A 12,330-nucleotide genomic window follows, 5' to 3' on the forward strand; every position below is an offset into this window, starting at 1 on the left:
TGCGACCGATGGCCAACTGACCGCAATGCGCAGACCGAAGGATATCTCTCTTACTTTGAAACGACGTGTATGTCCGGTGTGATTATTCGTTAAGAGAGAGAAAAAGTATCCTCGAAAACTATCTCAGAAAATATATATTCGTTCTAAAATTATTTCCAAACGATGAAAATACAATTGTATTTTGTATAATTATATTTTTAAGTTATATAAAAAACAGTACAAAATTATTCCCCTTATGTATATATTATATATACATAAAATATAACTAAGTTATTTTATATATGTTATATAAAACATAATTAGAGAGATTAATCATTCATGATTAGAAAGAAGTTATATTTTTATTTTTTATTTATTTATCTTTTATTTGCTGTTAATGTAAAACAAATCATAATTATTCCATTGTAATTTATAGGATATTTTTATATAATATGAATAATTTTATTGTTTATATGCAGAGATTATTTCTGTATTTCGAAAAATTAATCTCTCTCTATATCATCCTTTGTATTATAACACAAAAGAGGCTCAAATAATACTTTATGATCGCGGACTATTTGCGGAATATTGAAAATTTCCAAAGAGAAAATAGAATCGAACGATTGTACGTATTAAAATTTATTTTACAGTTCACATTTCGTAAAATTTATTTTACAGTTCACATTTCGTTTAAATTCGCCAAAATATTATGACATCGAGACACATGAAACTATAGTTGCTATCGATTTTTTTGATGACGTTGTGAAACGAGGTGGCAAACAAAAGGGAAAGTAAAGTGAGCGGTATGTGATATGTCGTAACACATATCTCGTTATATCAAGATAGTGCATCAAAATAGTTTGAAAATAATTATTTTCCGGATAGCTATACGTTCAATATTTTTTTTCGTAAAATTTATTTTTTATGTTATCTATATTTTTTACTTTTATTTTAAGTATTTTTATATCTATGTATTATTATGTACATATTATACATGCATGTTTTTTAAACGCAAAATAAAGCTAGCTTTGAGAGATACAAGAACATCGATTCCAATAAAATTTAAATCGTTATTTTGCATACGATTTCTTTCGGATAAAGCCAATTTTTTGCATAGTAAACTTGTAATACATCAAGGAAAATACTAGGAATAAATTATATAAAATATTACTGTAAAAAATTAGCCTTTATACACAAAAGCTATAATTCCTATGCATTGCGGACGTAATGACCCTAAAAATTAAAATCGTAAGAGAGCATTTTTGCAAAAATTCGTGATGAAAACTCTCGACTCGTTCGATCGCAATACGTTTAAAAGAGAAGGTAGAGCTTTACGTTCTTGCAATTTTTGCAGATTGTGCCTGTATGTTTCTAATTGGTCTAATAATTTCTCCGGTAAAAACCGTAAAAAGCCGTAATGCGCTGAATACTAATAAGTGTAGGAAGAAGAATGATTTGCGCTTTCCAAGGAATGGATAAACGATGTTCATCTCACAGTTTTTTCTCTGCTTCTTTATTCACAGAGACCTATGTATGCGGTGAAAAAGTAATTTTTTTTATTTCCAACCATACTCGTTAAAATTCTTAAAAACAACTCTGAATGAAACTCACGTTTACGTAATAATCTACAGACATTAATATGTACATGCAAAAAAAGCCAATTATTTTTCAACATGATTTAAAAATGTCCGCTAAATAAAGTACCTAAAGCAACGAGCGTCACGTCGCGCTCTAATATTCTACATTTGCATATCACGTGCAAAGAGAACGATGTATATCTATTAGAATAAAAGAATTAGAACTAGAAGGAAGGCGAGAGGGATCAAGGGAATCCAACTTTTCTCCGGTCTTACACGCGGTTTACGAAATGAACAACTGGAAAAGGCCGGAACTTAATTCTCGAGCCGACTCCATCCCTCGGCACGAAGGTAATTTCCGATCAACGACCCCTGCTTCGTTCCCGCGCGTGGCGTAGATCGTATAATTCGTCAGGAAATTCGCCGTCGACTCGGGGGTACGTCGCGTGGCGTGGTACGTTGTCGGCGTTGTCGGCCCCGTAACATGCCGCAGCATGAATAATTTCGCCAACCGATTGCCTAGCTAATGCCCTCCGGTCGTATCACCGCATCGTATCGCCGGATGCGCTGCACGCCAGAGAAATTTCGGTTCTCTTCGGCAGGGTTGGCGTGCGCGAATCGGCCGCCGAATAATTCCCGACAGGTTGTTGTTATGCGAGGGCAGTATCAGGGCCGGGTACGAGGATTAAACAGCCGCTCAACGCGAGGTGCAACGACTGCCTTTAAATCGACGTGTAACAGCATATATTTTGCGTAAAGTAAATGGCGGGTTGCTTAGGGATAAAACATACCTTCGTTTGTATGTGTAGGATATATTCCAACAATCTCTTTGTCATACACTTTATTCATGTAAGTTACTAGAAAAAGATATAAAAATTGCTTGAATGCCAGATTAAAAAATTTTGCTGTAAAAATAAAATTCTCTCTGTTTGAAATTTTTTGCTGCTTAAACTTGGCGATTTTTAGCTTTTCAGGTACCTTTCATTTTTCACTGCCTAAACTTGTCAGTTTTTTCATTAGAATTAAAATGTATGTTGAGAATCTTAAAATTCGTGCAAATCATACTTGCATATCTCTTCTCATTTATGTACAAAATGAGGAATAGGTTCTTTTTAGTTCCTTTTGCAAACACAACAATCGTCGACGCGAAGCCAACCCTGAGCAATATGCCGACGAAATAGCTATGGACATCCGGGTTTCCAGGTACGACCGCCTTCCTGCCCTCTGCCTTCTATCGAGTAATTCATAGTTGGACTGATGGCAATCGCGTTATCGCAGTTTAATGCCCTCTCGTATCGTATTAGTGTCGAGTTGCTTATGCGCGCAAAGTACTTCACCCCTTTAGGTTGTCGTTGTGGTCGTGATCCTACGCGATCGCGTGTCGTGGATTTTCCCATTCTAAGAATCGATAATGAACACTGTGCGATAAATACATATGTACTTTGTCGAGTGCATCCGATTTATTACTGCGATAGTTAATACAGCTAGTTAATTCAATCGAGAGGAGAAAGAAGGAGAGCGTTCTCCACGAGCCGTTTAACCGGCTTTTCTTCTTAATCCTTCATCCTTGATCATTTCCCGATTTCCTCCGCATTACCAGTACGCTTCCGCTAAACGAAGCAGAACTCTTTGAAATGAAAACTTATAACTGAAAACTGTCGGAAACAAAGAGTTCCAATTTCTTTTTCAAAGAATATTACAGCGTTGGATGTTCTTTTATCCGCAAATCCTGACAAATGACGACCGACCAGACAAAAAAATTTTGATAAAGTACAATCAATTCATCTAACATTGACAAATTTATAGTCGATTTTTCATAATACGGATCTGTAATTATTGAGAAGCTAATGCCTCGAAATAAATCTTTATTCGAATTAATCGTAATAAAAATCTGACTTTATAAAAATTATTGGAGTAAAATCTGCTCCGAATTATCCTTATAAATCTATACACCTTTCTCTATTATCGATCTATCTTATAGTTTAAGGGCCGGCAAGTGTACAAGCTCGCACGAAAGTTTATTGTTGTCACGAACTTTTACCTCTTTCTCGTCGCCTTTTGACGCGGTTTAATAAAACGCGTCATTAATCATGAAGTGCGATAACGAAAAGCGTGTGTTAACGGCGCACTGCTACCGAGAGCAGGTCAACAGAACACTCAACCGGATTTCCGATCGGCGGACGAGTTTCCAGATTTAACCGCGTTCTCAGCCCTCTTGGATAATTTATAGCCGGACTGATGGCGATCGCGTTATCGCGGTTTAATGCCCCACTCTCCTCGTTATATATGTATATTTCACTGTACTGTCGTTATCGCATTTTTATATTCCCTGTAAAAGATAATAATGATTCTTTTTTTAGACAAGCTACGATGGTTCATAATCAGGTCGATCCGATATTTTATAATGGCGCACTTCACGCGATATCCGCCCTTAAAAATTTACGTGACGTGCTGCGTCGCATCAGAGCACGAATAAATTGAAGCGCGTTAACAGGTAGCATTAATCGTGAGTGGCAAACTTTACTCCCCAGCCAGTCATGTTGCTGTCATCAAATAATAATAGACTGTCGTTACACAAGAATTGAATTTTTGCGTCCATAGCGTTTGCGAAGTTTAACTTGCATACATAAATCGAGGATATTCTGTTTAATATATCCAATTCATGGCACATTGCGCTTATTCAGACTTACGCTTAACGCTCAGTATATACGTATGTATTCTCTTCTATACAATTCGTCTCGCTTATACAGAATAGCGCCGGAGCTTTAATAACAGTCTCTTGTTCTATTCAGCGACATATTGATCGGACGAAATTACGTCGGCGATATCCGGCCGTTGTGCAGGACGATCCTCGTTTTTTATTACATTTTCGTTTCTCTTTTTTCCAAAAAGAACGTTCTTGGCAGCAGGGATAATAACGAACAATAATAACGAGTGTTTAATGGTTTATCCAGCAAAAGAAAATGGTATCTCGGTATTATCTCTGAAAGATTGGTAATTCTCCTTGATTTTCCGCAACGTAGAAGACGGACTTCTCGATTCATGCGGCGCGATAGCGTAATCATTCACTGCCCAGATTTATATCACGGTAACATATACGTAACGTCACGCATCACTTGTAATATTAATGCTATCCGATAAATCATATGCTAGCGGCAATTTGGGACAAATGACGCGAATTATTCAGAGAACATCTATTACACCGCCGACATGTACATCTAATTTCTATGCTTTATCATTTGCGATATTACAATGCAATTATTGCACACGCAAGAGATTATTACGCTAAACAATTAGTGTAACCAGATAGCAAGATTATGTCATTAAATTTCGAGTACGTTGTATTTTAATTCAGAAACTTGTTTCAAAAATATTTATTTAAAGTTCTCGATATTATTCTTGTTAAAGTATAATTTTTTTCCTCTTAATATGCTGAAGATATTTTGCGATTCATGTAATATTTACGATTGTCGTTTGATAAACGGCAAAGTCTCTACGACGATGCACAAGTGCGACAGGAAATCGTGTAACAAATGATGCATGATATATCTTGTGACCATGCGTGACGTAAACTGAAGACTCGCTTCTTTCTTCGTCTCGTTACGAAGGACAAAGTATCTCTTGGACGCGTATAAATTTTGTCCTATGCGACCGTAAAATTCGAGTCGCTCATCGATTGCAGATGCAGATGCTACTGACACGCAGTTAGAGGGAAATGATAACAAGATCGTACATCTAGAAATTTTTTTTGACGAGGCAAACATACGTCAATAATTTAAGAAATATATAACTCACATACATCAAAGTCCTTCATAAAAGTCTTATAACGTATACATATATAGCTTCAATTTGCTTTTCGCGAAACCAAAAAATATATCAAAGTAATTGAATTTTATATTACTAATATATTTTTTATTTGTTTATATCAAACTATAGAACCTTATATATTATATATTATTTTTAAAATGTTTATTACAAGTTTTTTTAAGCTGAAGTTTACTTTTATTGATATGATTTCGATATATTTTTCAAAAAGTAAAAGCCAATAAAAATAAACGCTATTGCCGATAAATACAATGATGATAACTCTTGTCTCAGTGAAAAAAATTATATATATATATATATATATATATATATATATATTTATTTAGTTATTTATTTAGTTATTTATTTATTCTATATATGTATATGTATATAAGTATTATCTCACAACTCATACAGAAATTTAAAATTGATCGATCGCGATATTTGAGGGCAGAATTTTTTTATTTGCTTGAGCCACAGATTGAAATTATTTAATTCGTTAATTACTCGGTAAATAATAATTACTATTACAAAATTTTTAATTTATCATGGTGGAAATATAATTCAATTCTAATGACCTAGACCTCGATAAGCTTCATTGCGTCCATTCTACTTCAATTTGAAATAAAGTGATCCTTGACAATTATCGCCGGCGCGGACGAATAGTAAAAAAGTGAAATCGTCCACGATATCGAGAGACAGAACAATTGGCGTAATTGAAGCTAGCCATCGTGACTATTGTACAGCTAATATGAGTCATCGGAAATATTTCGAACATCACCTCCGAACCGAAAATATAAAATCACAATCTGATAAAATATTTCATAACATTTTTATTATTGCATTAAATATATTATTTAATATACTATATATATAATATACTATATATACTATATATATTATCTTCATTAAAAAATACTCATTAAATATATGAATCACATTATTTTTTAATGTAAATTTAAATAAATTTTGATTATTTAATATAAGTCTAACATGTAATTATATATTTTTATACAAATATCTGTATTAATTTTATTATGTGTATATTTAAAGTTTTCTCGGTTGAAATGTCACATCTCTCTGGTAAATTTATCTCTCTTTTTTCCAATATCTTTTTTCTGGTAATTATCAATAAACTAACATTATTAGCTGCTAATTATCCGCATAAGCCGACCATGAGTAATCCAATTCAGTGTCATATGATCGACGCATATTTGATTTGAGATCTAATTTCTTCGTGACATCCGCTGCTGTGGTAATCACGTTGATATCGTATCTTGGTAAACAACTAATAATCGGGGCCTCCTTCTTCGAAGATATGTACGATGGATACACGGTTATCATTGATTAATTTAATTAGCATAAACATTTAAAGCATTATTCGACATTGTAATACGACGCTTTATTAATGATACATTTCAAAATTTCCAAGGATAGATTACGCGCACGATATCGTAATTCAAATTAATTTTCTCAATATTATAACGCGCGAGAAACTTGACCGGAAGATCGTCGAAACATAATCCAATAAAAATAAACTAGCCATGATTCATTTTGATTTATAAGTGCACGTATACTTTGAAATTTGTTCGGGAAAATTAAATGTGCCAACCATGTATTTGTTCTCGAATCGTAAATTTTATAGAGATTGGTATTTTTAGTCACTGAACTCCGACTGTTTTCAGACAAGGTTATACATATATATATATATATATATATATATATATATATATATATATATGTAATCGTTGGAATTCTCGGTTAGTCGAATAATCTCCCAGCGTAAATTACTCTCCTACATATATGTTCGTTAATTAAATTGGTCTTTTAAAGAGAATTTAGAAGTAAATTTTGATGGCAAGCACAATGTTTCATCTTTATATAAATATCCGTTTAAGACCTGAAGAAGTGTTTATTTTACATGATTAATTCGTATTTTATAATTATAATTAAAATAATTGGATATCTCTCTTTTTAAATATATAGAGAGAGACAGAGAGAGTGCAGTAATTATTAAATTGTTTAAAGTACTCACAAAATTAATACAAGAAAAGCAGCATGTAAGTCAATTAGTGATAATACTGAATTCGCAGCATGTAGTCAACGATAACAGTAACCGCGACGGTAAATTGAATGTAGGAGTCGGAGATAATGGTCTCGTCTTTATCGGAGGTATCTTACAGCTGCGGTCGGTAGTACACGGAAAAGTAATGGCCCAGATACTCCCCTTCCAAATAGTTGAGATATCGGTCTGTCAGAAATTCTGGAACTGAAATTGCATTCCGCCGCTCCCTTTGCCGGTTATCCTCCGTTTTCTCGCAGGATTACTTAATCTTTGTAACTTCAAGTTTCTACCGCGCTTTATGCATTACGTCCATGCAAGCAGTTTGATTATATATAATATATATATATATATATATATATATATATATATATAATCATTAAAATAAAAATTTATATCCTGTTTGTCTCATCAAGCATAAAAAATTCATGCTTAAAATATAGTAGAATTTACATGAAAATTACTCTTATGGATAAAATATACGGTACAGATAAATCAGCCATAAAAATGACAAAATTTTCTCAAAAAAAAGAGATGTTGAATTCTACGAAATTATAATATTACATAATCGGGAATGATTAGCGAGAACGCGTTTTCGAAATCGCGCAATGATCGTGTCGAGAGTTAAGAACGTTAAAATTGACATAACGAATCTGTTTAAAACGTCGCTCGTTAAGTGCGTATTTGTTCAGCTCCCTAATGACATTAGAGTTCTTGCCCGTGTTTCCTATTAGACGGTGCGTTTTTCGCCGATGAAAAGCTGCAACCTCGGACTACGGATCCACGACGACGTTCGTGATGGAAAAAAAAATAAGAGCGAGAAAAAGGAAAAACGGAAAGGAAGAAAGAGAGAAAATGTGTCACCGGCAATCTGCAACTAACGAAGCCAGCATTAAAGACCGGTATAACCGAACTAAAGCTCTCGTACTTTTATCAGTGTTCGTCTCGTTTGCACGCTCTATCGCGCTCTTTGAAGGCTTCATATCACGGCCGACATTGGCCGCTGCTTTTCACGATTTTAATTACACTTTGGTACAAATATTAAGAGATCGTCAGCGAACTCCGAGTATCGAATGAAAGAGCCCCGAGAAATATAGAACTTATTTCGTACTCTCTCTGTTAGATAAATATTTCAATCATTGGACTCATCTTTCGCACAGTATAAATTGTTAAAAATTGTGAATGTCTGTTCGTTTAAAAAGAATTAACATTCGGATATTCTCAATTCATCCCACTTAAAACCTGATCAATATGGAGCGGTATCCTCCCACACATTTAAAGCCTTCTTGACAGATGGCAAATTATTAGAAGCGCTCTTTCCGAAGTGGGATAATTTACCATTACGTGATTCGGAGAGAATCATCCATGCGGCATTAAAAGCGATTCCATTATCGACTCGAAGGAACGCGGGATTATGGCTTCAAAGAGCGGCGGCTTCCGTTGGCCGATAATCCTCGCAAATGTAATGGCGAATATACTTTAGTGGTGAGCCTGTTAGATCCATAAATATCGATATCTTCGTTGCAAACCGCAGGCGGCATCCCACTATCTCGTAATGGATTCCATAACGGACGTTACACACGTGCTGGGCCAGCCGTATCGTTCGTACGTAAACCTCGGAGCGGCAACATCCTCTCTTTTTATGAGTACTTCCGTTTATAATTCGCTGACCAAACGCAAACGTTAATTAAACGCCCGTCCATCCCGCGGATAATTGATTGTTTTCTTAATCGAATCGTTTTTACTGTGCCGCTGTCTCAGATTTAGAGTGACATCAAGTATATTATAAATACAATCGAGCTAATTGCAATTCGAGATACTCACGCGAGTTGTACGAACGATATCGTGCATTTGTACCATTTCCAATTACGTGTTATTACACGTAAGTGATAAAAAATGCGAGAAAATATATGACAATATAATAAACAAAAATTTAATGAAATAATTTTATAATTTTTGAAAAAAATTATATGTTTCTAAACTTCAAGCTTTAATAAAACATATCATGCATAAAAATCTCTTTCTTTTTCTTTCTTATTTAAATCCAGATAAACGGAAATAAATATGCAAGAGAGAGATAAATAAATAATATACAAATAAATTACTCACTGCAAAGATTATTCCGCCGTTGCTCGACACTTCCTAAACTTTCTCCTCTTCATAGGTTATCAGGATTCATTACATCTACAAAGTTCGTCGCACTCACTCGCGAAAATACAGTTCGTTACTGTTTATTATGCGGCACGATAAGAACAGACGCACGATACTTTACACGGCACTCGCAGATTCACAATCAGATGCGCGACATTTCATACATATCGTTATCAAACTAATTAAAACGCGACATAACACTTTCAAACTAATTACGATGCAACGAAATATTCGCGGTACAATGAAAATGGACGTGCGACATTTTGCATGACATTCTCGCAAATTTCGCGATAGCGAACTAATATTCTCTTTTGCGCGATTATATTTTGAATCAACGACTCAGAATATCAATATAACTTTAAGCAAGGTAAATTTTGACATTCACGAAAATACTGTTAATTATGCTGATATGCTGCGTATCGCTAATTATAATAAAATTAGGAAATAAGATTTCTGGAAGAATAATGCGATGATAGCACTTCGAGTGTCACCGTACAAATGACAAGTTGAGCGAATCTAATAACACACTGTACGCGCTGTGTCCTTTGTGTCTTCCTTCAACAAGTTTGTTGTCATGACCTATCTTTGTATAATAACTAGTGTAAATTTTGACGTCATTACAAATGACAATAAGTTGTATTATCAATAACACATCGTGTCCCTCGTGTCTTTCGCGTCCTTCAAGTTGTTATCATTATCTATCTTATATCTATCTTATTATTATCTTTGTATAATAACTAGTGTATTGCTGCCTTAAAATAATTAACATTTTATAGTTAATTCATATATTGAATCTTGTGTGTATCTTGTATTTCAAATTAAATTTGATATGTATAAGATATTGCTGTAAATAAATATTATAACAATAAAATTTATTTTATAAAATTGAAATTTCAAATTAAAATTAATAAATTATATTTATACATTACACAACAAAGATAACTTTTCCAAATTTATTAATTCCATTTAAATATAATGTTTAATCAACTAATTAAATTTTCATCAAGATTAATAAATAATGATGAGTATATTGTAAACAAGTAATTAAAATCTCTACATTTCTAAATTTTATATGATAGCTCATCGAAATTTATTTAAAATACAAAATGTGGAATATATTGAGCGTAAATTTATAAAGAGTATTATAATAAAGTATTAAATATATTTATTAAATATATTTAATACTTTATTATAATACTCTTTTATTAAATATATTTCAGAACGGTAATAAATTAACTATTATTGCTATTAATTTTGTAATTAATAATATTTGCCTTTGTTTTTTACATATTCTAGCAGATTATTTTAATACGCAGTTTATTAAAAGCAATTGATTTGAATAAATCTATTATTGATAAATCAATGCAATTGACCAAATCTATGATTAAATGTTATCAATTTATAACATCAATTTTAAAGAATAATATTTCTTAAGTTTATAAAACGCACATTTTATACAATGTATTATTTAAAAGAAAAATTTATTATTATAATTTAGAAGAAAACTTTACGCAAGTTTATATAAATTATCTTTCAAACTAAAATAAAGTATGAAAAGTATACAGATACGAAATCGTCGCTCTTTGGCTAACAATTCTAAAGTAGTAGCCTTGTCAGCAATCGTGATCTTAATTGTAATAGTACATTGGAACAATGTATAGAATGATGCAGGAAAATCATCATTCCCGTGAAATCGACCGTCCAATTTCACGAAGCGTTTAGCAAACGATCGGAGAATTCATTGAACATGGACCGCCCTGTAATTCGAAGCGATTCTAACAATGACCGGTTTCTCTTTCGGAAAGAGTGACACTGTGCGACTTCAGACAATAACGCGACAAACGTAAATTACCCTTTTGCAAGGTGGCGAACGCAGGAGAGGCCCAGGTTTGAATAGCCAGTAAAGTGAACAAAGTGAACAATATGTGCGATATGTCTGCTGAATCGAGTCAATATCCGGTGGACGTAAGCTATTCTGAATTGAAAGTCATTTCACATACATTGATTTTTACATTAAAAAAATGGAATGCATAACAAATCTATACTTATGAAAAAGAGCTAATCTTGGATTATTTTATTCAATTTACTGCATTTGCAATGAATATTTTTGTTTGTTATGATCATTTTACTTATTATTAATCATTTTTTATTAATGATGATTTTATTTATCGTTAAGGATTGTCAGTAAAATGAATTTCGATTATATAATAATAAAATGTAATAAAAAGATATATAATAAATTATATATATATATATATATATATATATATATATATATAAATCCTATTGCATTTGTTACATTTGTTATAATTGTTTGTATCATTTTGATTAGTACTAATTGTAAATGGCACAACATTTTGCTTGTGCGATATAGATACTTCAGCTTTAAACTTCGACGTTACGCAAACAGCACGCGTGACACAGTTACATAAAATCAAAGTTCCAAAATCAAACAATCGCTTATGATCGTGCAAGTGTTGACAAATTATGAGGAATCAAGCTTAAACTATAAACTATAGATAACTATAAAATATTAATAAATATTAACTATAAAGATATTATAAATTATATATTATAGCTACAAATAAATCATTTGCAATTAAAAATTAATTTATATATACATATATAACACTTTTTCATTATCTATGCTCTCTTGTAGAATATCTTTAATTATACATATAATTAAAGATCATAATTGTAGATATTCTACAAGATTGTAATTATAATTAAAGATATTCTACAAGAGAGCATAGGTAA

The 12,330-nt window shown here is 32.6% G+C and overlaps 1 protein-coding gene across 1 annotated transcript in view; it reads left to right on the top strand.

The window, feature by feature from the left end:
• Positions 1–12,330, top strand: part of LOC105250067 — a 146,333-nt gene that overhangs the window by 124,953 nt on the left and 9,050 nt on the right. The window lies entirely within an intron of this gene.

The sequence above is a fragment of the Camponotus floridanus genome, unplaced genomic scaffold (genome assembly GCF_003227725.1).
Source record: "Camponotus floridanus strain SB8 unplaced genomic scaffold, Cflo_v7.5 scaffold98, whole genome shotgun sequence".
Classification (NCBI taxonomy): domain Eukaryota; kingdom Metazoa; phylum Arthropoda; class Insecta; order Hymenoptera; family Formicidae; genus Camponotus; species Camponotus floridanus.